The 12,806-nt window shown below is 34.0% G+C and overlaps 1 protein-coding gene across 1 annotated transcript in view; it reads right to left on the bottom strand.

Moving 5' to 3' along the window:
• LOC120530667 (low-density lipoprotein receptor-related protein 1B-like) overlaps positions 1–12,806 on the bottom strand; it is a 1,848,048-nt gene that overhangs the window by 1,633,302 nt on the left and 201,940 nt on the right. The window lies entirely within an intron of this gene.

Genomic DNA, 12,806 nt, shown 5'->3' with positions numbered 1-12,806 from the left:
CAGGTGGATGGTACACATTAGTGGTGGTTGAAGTAGCTCCCTAATTAATATGTAAAAGCAGTTAGAGTATTGTGAAAAGTACTATATAAGATGATAAGAATTATCATTTAGCAAAACAGTTCATGAGACAAGTTTGGAATAACAGATTGCAGGAAGCCAAAAAAAGTTCAATACTGGAAAGACAACCTCAAAGTACCAAAATGCGAGACAAAACCCAAGGCCAAAAAAAACAACAGAAAAGAAACTGATTATTTTGAAAAGCAAGAAAGGTGTTTAGACTCCATTAGATTGGATGAGGAAGAAATCCCCTGGGCCATTTTTTAACCAATTGCGTAGTTTCCCACAGGTCGTCACTTTGAATTAGCACCAGCTGCAAAAAGACAATTGGTGTCAGAATCGTCCAAAAAAATCTTATCAATAAACTTACACAAATGAATTCATAATCAAAATAAGTGACTAGAAAAAACTAAAATACAAGTACTGCAGGGGCGGCACGGTGGCGCAGTGGTAGTGCTGCTGCCTCGCAGTTAGGAGACCCGGGTTCGCTTCCCGGGTCCTCCCTGCGTGGAGTTTGCATGTTCTCCCGTGTCTGCGTGGGTTTCCTCCGGGCGCTCCGGTTTCCTCCCACAATCCAAAGACATGCAGGTTAGGTGGACTGGCGATTCTAAATTGGCCTTGGTGTGTGGGTGTGTTTGTGTGTGTCCTGCGGTGGGTTGGCACCCTGCCCAGGACTGGTTCCTGCCTTGTGCCCTGTGTTGGCTGGGATTGGCTCCAGCAGACCCCCGTGACCCTGTATTCGGATTCAGCGGGTTAGAAAATGGATGGATGGATGGACAAGTACTGCATCTAATCGCCTAAAATAGTATAGAAAGGCATATGAAAATCCAATTGTAACACGGAGTAAATGCTGATTTAATATGTGCATAATGGCCTACATATCACAGAGCATTTTAGATAGATTTTTGCACATGCAAGCAGCATGTGATACAGAGTTCTTACCCTGGGCATGGAGTCTGCTGGTGTTTTCCATTATATTGGAGATCTGTTTGCCATTGATAGCTGCTTATTGGAGGTAATAATATATAAAATGTACAATTTGGTGTTACTGCTGTCAAAGTCACATGAGAAAGAGTTAAACTAAATTGTCATCAAAGAATGTTTCTCTGTTTTAAAATATACAAGTTTGTAGGTTTGTGAAATTTCAAAACTTACAGCATGTCCTGTTTGATATATCTCAGAGAAAACTGAACCGTCTCAACAAATTTATTTGAGAAATAAATGTCCCAAATTTCACTTGCTGTTGTTGTTTCATGAAGACAGACTGACAGACAGACAATAAAACGTTATATATGAATGCACCTTAAAAAAAGACTCATAATGTAAGTATGGCACTTATCTAGAGCTTGGTCTCCCTTATGGCCAAATGAAGCTATGTTTTCTATCAGTAATCATTGGTCAGTCGGTCAAACAGCTGCAATATATATACAGTACTGTAAATACATTTATTTTGTGAACTCCACAGTCAAAGACGGGAGTATCATGAAACTGGGCTCTTCTTAAATCCTGCCCTGGATCAGATACCATTCTATCAAAAAACACACATCCAGTTATACCAGCAGCTGAGCCATAATCTAAAAAAAAGAACGCTATAGTCTGGAGGCAGCAGTGCAAGACACATCCAAAATTACCAAGTAAAATAAACAGATTAAGAAAAATGAGTAGTACAATTCATCTTGTGAAAATATGTCAATCGCTATTATTTGTTGAACCTGTTTAAAACCATGCATAACAAGACCAAACTCTGGTTATATGCCAAGCTACTTAGTAAATGCCTTTCTGATTTGCTGTCATTATTTAAGTCCGTTTACTCAAATCACTTATTATCCCTATTACACCATTTTTGCAGTGTATTTTACATTTTGTTAATTTTTGTAATTTGCATTTGGTTAATTCCATCCAACATTACATTCGTAGCACTATTTTTAATTATTCATTGTCTGTGTATCCACAGTTTTACCAGTTTATCCAAGAAATTCAAAGATGAAAGGAAATTAACACAGACGATTTAAAATGCCAAATATAAAACTGATTTAGGACATCTCATTTTCACACCCTTAAGCTGAGCAGAATGATACTTGACTCTCCTGAATCAAAGAAGAAAAAAAAAAGAATTCATGAAAAATGAAAATCTGTAAGAATGTAGGAACCAATTTAAATTATCTATCATCAGCTATTTCATAAACGCACAAGTGAGGCCGGCAAGATCATTTACAACAGCAGGAAGTTTAATCATGAAGCTAAAATGGAAGAGAATATTTGAGACCAGGGAATTGTGCCTACTGCGAATATCAACTGATTCACAGTTTTAATTACTGTAGATAAACTACAAAACACTCATAGTTAAGATGGCATTCAAAAAAATGTTGGTCATATCAAGTCAATTGAAAATAACGTTAACCAACAATTACTGTTGAAAAAAAAAATTGAGCTTGGTTTAAAGAAAAACATCACTTATCTTAAATACTACTTTAAAAAATATCAACATTTTTTTGAGCCTTTTTGCCATCAGTTTGGAGAAAGTTTGTTTGTTTCAATGTCTTAACTATACGGGTAACATTTTTATGTACTTTCTATATGTTTGTCTTAATGCGTATTTCAGCCCAAGACTTACACAGCTTAGTATGTTGGCAATGTGAAAGACACCCACACTATGATTGTAGATTCAGCCAATCCATTCAAACTGCAGTATGGAAGTGACTGCGGAGGTGATAGAAGACTGAAATTCAACGTTCAAAAAAAATTGTCTAAAAGATTTAAATTTATTAGAGGATAGTTTTTAGTTTTAAACACTTATAAAGTTATGGAAAATTATCTCCCTGAAATCACTTTTCAACCCACACAAAGTAATTAATCAGCTGTTTGATTGAAACTGTCTTTGTTTCTTTGCTTTTGCTATTTGCTCATCATTACTTTATATCAGATAGTGTTTGTGTTATTTTACAATAAATTACATGGTAAAAAAATCAAAATGTTGTGCACAAAGGTAATTTGATTGATTGTGATTCCTTAATTTATTATCATTGTTTCAGAGATATGATTGACTCTGCAAAATATTATATATTAATCTTATTCTGTCATTAGTAAAAATATAAATTAATTGATTTGTTAACAACTATTTTTTTTTTCTCTAATACAAATGTTGAGGACAAGCACATCAGTCATTATCAAGTAAAAACACTTAGAGGAATAAAAACACTTTCTGAAGTAAAAGTTAAGATTGAACACATTGTGCGAATCTACTTCAGTGGGTACATTTTACATATTTATTTCATTATTTTCATAAAGGATAATATTACATCGGAATTGCATAAAAAGCAGAAACATTTTCGATAATGTAAATTTGCAGTGCATTTAATGGAATAACTACAGCAAAAGGCTGCATGTTTTGAATGCTGAAGAGCCACCTACTCTTCACCTTAACAATATAGTATTCAGTTCATAATAATATAGTAAATTGTATTCAATGATTTAATATTCCACAGTAATTTTTTATTTCTATTGAATAATTCAGTTGTGCCTCAGAATTATCAAGGGAAAAATCAATTATCCTAATCATTTTGTACATGTACTTCTTCAATAAATGAAACAGAAGCAGCAATAAAATTCTAGCGCATGTCATGTATTCCAAAAGAAAATTATAAGAACCAATATACAGAAAATGATTACTATTGTGTTTGTTATGTTGCTATACACCTGAAGCAATATACATCAAAACATGCCAGCAATAGATAAGGGAATAAACCACTTTGTAGAAAAGAATATTTTAAAATGATTGATAGCAAATAGGCCCTTAAGGCATTAATAAAAGTAACAAAACAAAGTATTCTATGCCTAATTGCCATAACATGGACTCATAACACCAAATGAATTATATATACAAAATAAGAAACACCTACATAACAGTTTTTTGGCTCTTGAAGATTAATATTAGACATTTCATGACATGTTTATGTTACTATCCTTCAATTAATTTTCTGAACTCCATTTACTGCACTGCAGAGTGTAACCCAGCAGTGTCACAAGGCAAGAGCCAACATGGAACACTAGGCCATTTCATCACAGACCATACAGCCAAATACATTGAGCCACTGTAGAATTATGCACAGTCTCTGAAGAAATCTGGGCTCCTCAGCAAAAACCTACTTAGCTATCAGAGGAACATACAAACTGCACAACCACAAAATGACATGATTGTAACTCAAGCCAAAGTCTGCTGAGACTTAAAGCAACTACACCACTGGACCAAACGGTGGACAAAAAAGAAAAACAGAAAAGAATTACTATAAATAGAAAAAAATACATCAGGGTCAGTACCAACTTCAGAGCAATGGTACTGATATTGACTAATTTTAATTGTCTCTAAGTAACAAGATCATTAAAGCTTTGTACTCTTTTCCGATTCTTTCAGCATGTACTACTACATAGCAAAAACAGATCTTTGCATTTCTTCATAGATAATCTTCCCCCTGTTAAAATCTTATTAGCAACTTTTGAACAACTAGCACTGTTCTTAAGTTATTAAAACAATTAGTTTGTTTTGGTTTTTATTTATTTTTTTATTCTGGTGGGGATCAAATAGAGAACAAACCTGAGCAGATTACTCAGAGAAAGATTTCAGTTCCCTTTGACCATTTCCTAGCTGTCTTCTAGTATCTACAGTATGCTGGGGAAAATGCCGGGTTTACAATCCATGGACCTAAGATGGCACATCTTTTACAGAAAGTAAACCCAGCAACCCTGCACAGAAACCTCCTTTCTTATGCTTGCACTAGGGATCTGCGTTAAAGGGGTGATTTTGGGTGCACACATGTTTCGAAAATACTTTTGACCTTTTTCATGGGTGTTGGGCTGGATGAACCCAACCTAGATGAAGTGAGGATGATTTAGTGAAGAATGGATGGACAGATATTGTCATGTAAACCTGTCAATTCCATAAATGAAAATATAGGAAAGGAGGATTTTTATTGTAATCAACACTTACAGATTTGTAAGATGTTACATAAAACATGTTAAATATTAGTCTTATCTATTACAAAAGCATTGCCAATTCACTAAATCAATATTTCATATAGAATCATTTTTGTGGTAACTCTACAAAGTAGTTAAAATGCTTTTACCTTCAATTCTTGACACTGGCAGTTTAAGCTGTGTCAATACAGTAAATGTAAAATGTGATAAATATTAAATGTACAAAAAAAATTAAATCATTTGGGTGGGGTGGGTCACTCAGTTTAAAATAAGCTCAAGAAAGTCCAAATTAGAAGACTTCAGAGACAGAAGAGCATTAAGTGGCATAAACAGGTATGCAGAGGTATGCCAGTCAGGAGCTATGCAGGAGAGTGGTGAATTGAGTCAAGCAGATACAGTATTAGTCAGATAAAAAGAAGTAGATGTAAATCCTTTATTTCATGTGGATTTCACTATGATAAAATTTTCCCCGATAGGTCTGTCATCACTCCATTAAATATTTAGTGCATATGGAGTCTAGTTGAAGGCATATAATATGTAATTTAATTGACATTATGTCCATTTGCAATATTCAATGAATGCACAGGTGTAACCTGAATGTTATTTTAGAAATGCTTTGAAAATGTCAAATAAAATGCATAGCTTTCTGTGTTGTTGGTTTTTTTTCTCAAAAAAACAATATTCATTTAATGTTTAAACTAGTCTTTGTCAAGGTATGCAGAGCCTGAGGCTATATTTGCAGCACTGGCCACAGGAAGAGAATCCCACTGAACAAGCCACCTCTTAAATCACAGAAAATACCTCCCCTTCGCCCCAATATGTACTCTCTCCTGAGATGACAATTAATGAGACATCTTATGGCAAGCCGAATTAACATTTAGAGATATCTCAAAATGGATTTTAAGATATCTGGAAATGCATTTTAGATATCTCAAATTGACTTACAGATATCTAAAAATGCATCTATTTTAAGATATCTAAAAAGCATTTTATGATATCTTAAATAGATTTCAAGATATCTTGAAATGATATGCTGTACATTTTGAAATATCTGAAATGCATTTTAAGATATCTTAAATGCAATTCGAGATATCTTGAAATACATTCCTGTGCATTTTGAGATATCGCAAATACATTTCGAGATATCTTAAAATAACTTCCTGTAACATTTCCTATTCTTTCAATGGGACTTCCTGTCTATTTCGAGATATCTCAAAATGAATTTGAGATATCTTGAAATACACAGGAAGTTATTTTAAGATATCTTGAAATGTATTTGAGATATCTTGAAATGTGCAGGAAGTCATTTTAAGATATCTGAAAATGCATTTCAGATATCACAAAATGAATTTGGGATATCTTAAAATGAGAAGGAAGTTATTTTGAGATATCTCGAAATATAATTTAGATATCTTAAAAAGCATTCAAGATATCTTGAAATTCTTTTTTTTCAGATATCTGAAATACATTTTAGATATCTAAAATTAATTTCATGATATCTTAAAATGGGTCTCTGCTCCATTTCAGATATCTAACAATGTATTTCAAGATATCTCAAATTGTATTTCAAGATATCTAAAATGCATTTTAAGATATCTTAAAACAGCTTCATGTCCATTTTCAGATATCTCAAATACATTTCAAGATATCTTAAAATGACTTCCTGCACATTTCAAGATATCTCAAATACATTTTAAGATATCTTATAATAAACAAGTAGTCCCATTGAAATAATAGGCAATTTTACAGGAAATGATTTTGAGATATCTTGAAATGCATTTAAGATATCTTAAAATGCATGAAAGGTCAATTTAAGATATCTGAAAATTCATTTGAGATATCTTGAAATGCAGACACAATTATTTTGAGATATCTGAAACTGTATTTGAGATATCTTGAAATACATTTGAGATATCTCAAAATGTATTGCAGATATCTTAAAATGTAAAGGAAATTATTTTAAGATATCTCAAAGCGAGTTTCAGATATCTTAAAAAGTAAATTACATTTTAAGATATCCAAAATTCATTTTGAGATATCTCTAAATGTTAATTTGGCTTGCCATACATATTTGAAATAAACCACACAGACACAGGGAGAATATTTAAACTCCAAATAGTGAGTGGACATGTGAGAATCTGAACCAACTCTCTTAGATCTGTGGAACAGCTGCACTACTAGTGTGCCACCATCTCCAACAAAAACAAAACCTACTAAAGATACCATATGCTTCACTCTTAAAAGTGGCTACGGTAGGGATTGTTTTAAGGTTAAATAATATCAAACTCAAAAGAGTGATAATCAAATTGCTGTGGTGTAATTTAAATGTCCATGAATTGCCAGAAATGTTTTGTAATGGGTATCAACTCTGATCCACTTTCCCACCTCTGTTGGCTCAGTTTTCCTGTCATTTTTTGCACATGTTCTGCCACTGTCAAGTGCTTTCTCTTTGGAAAAGTCTGTCACTTTGTCCCTTCATTTCTTTCTGTAAATGTCACCCTGGTGGCCCAGATCCATCTTTTTCTGGAGACACTCTACTCTCACTTTAACTTCTCAGCATAAATTGTTCCGTCTTGCCACATTAGAGGCCAAATTACTCCTTGCCTCTCAACAGAAAACCCCAGAGCTTGTCACTTTTAACAGTTGGCATTCCTAATTTTAAAGTTATCTCCGTTGCACTGCTCTCATGCCGAATCCATTGTGCTTCAATAAAATCCATCGAGAACTGGTCTGCCTCAGCTCGGTCAATTAGAACGTGCTTGTCTGGGTCTTATTGATGTTGTTCTTTTCATTCTTTTAGTGTGCTCAGGTGGTGTGGGCAAGTTTCCTGTTGTTTTTTTTTATTTTGGTTTTCATCAGGCTCTAATTGGGGGACTGGGTGGTTGGGTTGGGGATTGAATTTTCTTGTCACTGGATTACACTATGTTCTTATTTAATAGGTTTCTAGTGTACAAATTTTGTTTCAATAACACATTGATCACAGAAGTGATAGCAAACTTCAAACTAATAACACTAATTACATACTACATATAGGCTTTATAAACATCAGATGAGGCAATTATTATAGCCAACATTTCACCAAAACTTTAATTTGATATAATTGTTAGTAGTAGTAGTACTTATCAGTGAATTTTGTTTAGAGTTTTCTCAAGACACTAATCCCCAAAGGTGCATATCCTAAGGTAATTTGTGATTTTATACTGGTCCTATGAGAGTGTGAAGGTGGGCATATAATGAGTGTGCCCTGCAATGGACTGTGGCCAGTTCAAAGATGATTTCTGCACTGGGCTTGCGGAGGCTTTGGATCTGCTACACTAATTCAGATTACGCAGATTTGAAAATGTAATGTTATGTTTATTTAGAGTCTGAACAAACATATTGTATTAATTTAGTGTCTTATTTTTTTACCTACACAGTTACAGTATAAACAAATTAAAGAAAATTAACTGTTCAGTTTCTTGATATTTTAAAACAATCATTTTGATCCCCTACACAACAGGTTCCTCTCCAGTGCCCTATGCTGTGGGACAAGCTCCATTTTTTCCATACCACTAATCTAGATGAATTGATTACTTTTCCTTCATTGTGACATTTTTGATAAGGAAATCACAGCATTTGTTTGTCTGCAGACAGTCTTACATGTTCTGTTTCTTGCATACTGCTGATTGTTTAATATATTCTCTTAAATTCAAATATTTGCACATATTATTGATTTCATGAGTAACACAAACAATAAAGTGGGTCACTTCATGCACTTACTGATAAATGAAGCCAACAGACCAGTTCCGTGGTTAAGTGAGGGTAACACATGGAGTCAATAGTGGCGCATAACCCTGAAATTCTGTGATTTCAAAACCAGCTGTTGGTCACAAAAGTAAACTGAGTGCTGAAAGACGAATGCACTTTTCCATTTGAAATGGAAAACTACAGGTAATGGGATCCATTAATACCCTCGACATTGCTCAGAGTTATTAAGTTAAAGATTTGATTTGAAAATTAATGAACACTCTGATGGGTTTCATCACCCTCTCTTGCTTGATATAATTATATTTTAAGACATGCTGTTTCTGCAGACTCTTTGTGTAGGAATTCATTTCTGAACTAAAGTAAAGTACAGATAACTTAAAGATGTTTAATTCTTTATATAACTTGACAGAATAAAGTAATACTCTAGCCAAAATAGAGTGCTTTAAAGAGAAGGTAATCCTTAACATATAGCTACATCATTTCACCAAATTTGACCAAGCAACAAAATACAGAGTCCATTTCACAGCTTCAATTAAATGTGTCATATTCTAAGAGTCGTAGTTAAATAAAGGCATCACCATGGAAACTAAAATCACAATTGTTTAGCTCTCCACAAACTGTGAACTCTTCCTTTAATGAAATGACCTTGAAATTACTGTCAGCTTCTTATATAAGATTAACTAGTTAATTGTGATGCTTAAGAGATAAAGAACTTTCCTCATGTCCTTTTCAATGCATAGTAAATAAACATTTGGCGATCCAATTAAGAAACTGCATTTACAAAATTCCTTTAAATATGCCTTTACTAACACAAATATGCTTTAAAATTGATAGGATCAGAATAAAAGAATTACTACGCTGAAACTGATTATATTCAGCTCCTTTCCTTTTGTACTGTTATACCTGAATGATATATAACAAGTGATGTTGTAAAGCCCACTATGAAAAAGACTCTGATGAGTTGATTGGCTCAGAGCAGTTTGTAATATTATGCTCCACCCCTAAGGTGTCTTTGAATCTTTTAGTATACTGGCAGGTTAAAGAGAGAGCGAAAGAGAGGTCAGGGCAGGAAAAGGAAATTTCCAGCATTTGCCTCCATCATCAGTGGGGATTACTGTAGGTTCTCCAAATCAGGTTGGTGACTGGAAGACTTTAGTAACTTGTTTCTCTAGGATGCAGTAGTCCCAGAGTAATTCCTCTTAATTACAATTCTAGGGCCTATTCTGAAATACTGAATGTCTGGTAGGTTATGAAGGAGTCAAGACTACATACAGTGTGTCACACAGTCAGATAGAAGGCAGCAGAAGTGGAGCTCAGCTAGTAAGAGTGAGGCCATATTCTACCAAGGAAAGGTCAAGCTGAAAAACCTTTCCACTTTTTAATGCAAGAGGGCATGCAACTTAAAAAGATATTAATAATGTATCATCATTACAGCAAAAATCACTGCATTATTAAAGGTGTATAATAATAATAAAGCTTTGTGTTATTTTCAGCTTTGTTGTATTATGGAATAAAAAACATCTGTTAAGCAAAATATTGCTGAATGTTCTGCTCTAAAGGAGTGCACAAGCAACCAAAAGTATCTAAACTGTCATCAAAGGTTTGCCATACTGTGCAACCCTAAATGATATTTTGTAAGTTAGGAAATAAATGTGTGAACTATGTAACAAAGAATAAATTACAATTTTGATACATTTTTGTAGAGGAGGTTTAGTAGATGGATGGATGGAATACGTCTCTATTTTACACTTTTATCCAGGGCAAGTTACAACCTTTGACATACAATTGGCTTCATTTCTTTTGTTTTTATAATTGAAGGCAAGTAAAGTGCCTGGCTCATGATCACACAGTGTTTGCACCAACAACCGCAGGGTTTGAAGGCCAACGCCTTAACAACTAGGCCACAGTACCTACCAAGTTGTAATTTTAGCATATGGTTAAAAAATAATAATAAATAAAAAAAATACAAATGTTGAATACAGAAAAGCACTTAGGTTTAGTACTTCTGACATACCCAAATAACTGATGGTAACGTAATTGACACCCATTGTCTTACAAATTTCTCGGGTAACACAGTTAGTATAAGAATAAACAGCAATCTGAATGCTAGAAATATGTCAGTGTTAGCAAAATGAATGCTAGAAATACATCAGTGTTAATACACTTTTCTTGGATTTCTGGTAAAGTATTGAGTGAGCACTAATCCTCATTCTATAGCCTGTCATTACTAACATGCTTTAATTCTGCTTCTCATTAACAGAAAAGAACATGTACATATTTTGTCATATGAAAGAATGGGTTATTATAAGGAAAATAGGCTGTCAAGGGGTGATGGTGGTTTTCAAAGCCACGTTCATAATGGCAACCTTTCAATGTAATTTGCATAATTTTCCTGCACAGCTAGTTTCAGTGACAGCATTTTTATGTAGTCAATAAAAATTCTTGAGTATTTTCCAATTGCTGTAGCAATGATGCAGTTAGATAAAGGGTAAAATGGTGCTTCATTTTCATTAAGAGATATTTTATTTAATATTTTTAGCAATAAATTAATATCAATCAACAACAAGCTTTTGTTCCCAGAAATCTCAATTGCAAGGAAATAAAACTCTTCATGGGAAATATTGTGATATATGCCCTATATATTTCTTCAATCATTTTTTTATGTTCAAAAGGTAGGACCACCATTATGTTACTGCTGAAGGACCACCCTGAGCCTGTTAATTCTGGACTTAAGGGTTAGGTCCTACAGGGAGACATTAAATGTTGTGGAGTAATGGTAATTTTAGAATTATTGTTTAGGTTTCTGGTTCTTATGTATTTTTGTGTGAGTTTTGTATATTTTTTCTTTGGGTTTTGAACAGGGTGTGTTTACATTGAGTTGCCTTTTTACTTTTCTTCACCACCTTGCCTTTTTGAGCTTGTTTTTTATTATTAAACTAGCCAAATACCCGTGCTTCGCAGCGGAGAAGTAGTGTGTTAAAGAAGTTATGTAAAAGAAAAGGAAACATTTTAAAAATAACGTAAGATGATTGTTAATGTAATTGTTTTGTCACTGATATGAGTGTTGCTGTCATATATATATAGACACAGACACAGACACACACACACAAACACACACACATATATATATATACATATACATATATATGCATATATATACATATACATATATATATATATATATATATATATATATATATACACACATATACATATATAGCAAAATACCCGCGCTTTGCAGTGGAGAAGTAGTGTGTTAAAGAAGTAATGAAAAAGAAAAGGAAACATTTTAATAATAACGTAACATGACAATGTAATTGTTTTGTCATTGTCATGAGTGTTGCTGGCATATATATATTTTGTAGAGTGTGTCCCTGAGACTTATTAATTGTCATCGCGAAGCAGAGCCTTACTGGAAATTTGAGGCATTTCAATTGAAATGGGAGATCAGGGGGTATAACGGTGATGCCAGGATAACATTCAGAGTGTGGCGCTCTGTGTGGCTGTTTTTTTGTGTAGTTGCCTTCACACAGCCTCTCCGCTGCTTTATAAACGAACGCCATAGAAAGCCATCACCTTGTAAATTGTGTAATGCGTTTTTTGAACAGGTTTGATGCATGGAAGTGATCACTCGTACTGCGTTCAGTAAGTTCACGCGAGCTGCTCTCTTGTGTGATGTTGTGATGTCCACAGATTAATTTAATGTTAAGTAAGACCTGACACTTAAAATTTTCTGGCTACACTCCGTTTGTAATATGACGAAGCTGCACGAGGTCACTTTTGAGAATGCAAGTATAGTTGTCCAGGAGAAAAGCAATCTTGCCTGAAATCAATGGCATCGTTTTGTAGGGTCTGTCCCTGAGACTTATTACTTGTCATCGCGCAGCAGAGCCTTACTGGAAATTGGAGGCATCTGAATTGAAATGGGAGATCAGAGGGTATAAAGAGGACGCGAGAAATACATTGAGTGTGGAGAAACTCTAGAGACAGGGTGTGTATTAACTTGTGGATTTTTCTGTGAGTATTTGGTG

The sequence above is a fragment of the Polypterus senegalus genome, chromosome 6 (genome assembly GCF_016835505.1).
Source record: "Polypterus senegalus isolate Bchr_013 chromosome 6, ASM1683550v1, whole genome shotgun sequence".
Lineage (NCBI taxonomy): Eukaryota > Metazoa > Chordata > Cladistia > Polypteriformes > Polypteridae > Polypterus > Polypterus senegalus.
The sequence above is the reverse complement of the archived record's forward strand: the minus strand, read 5'-3'. Positions and strand labels throughout refer to the sequence as shown.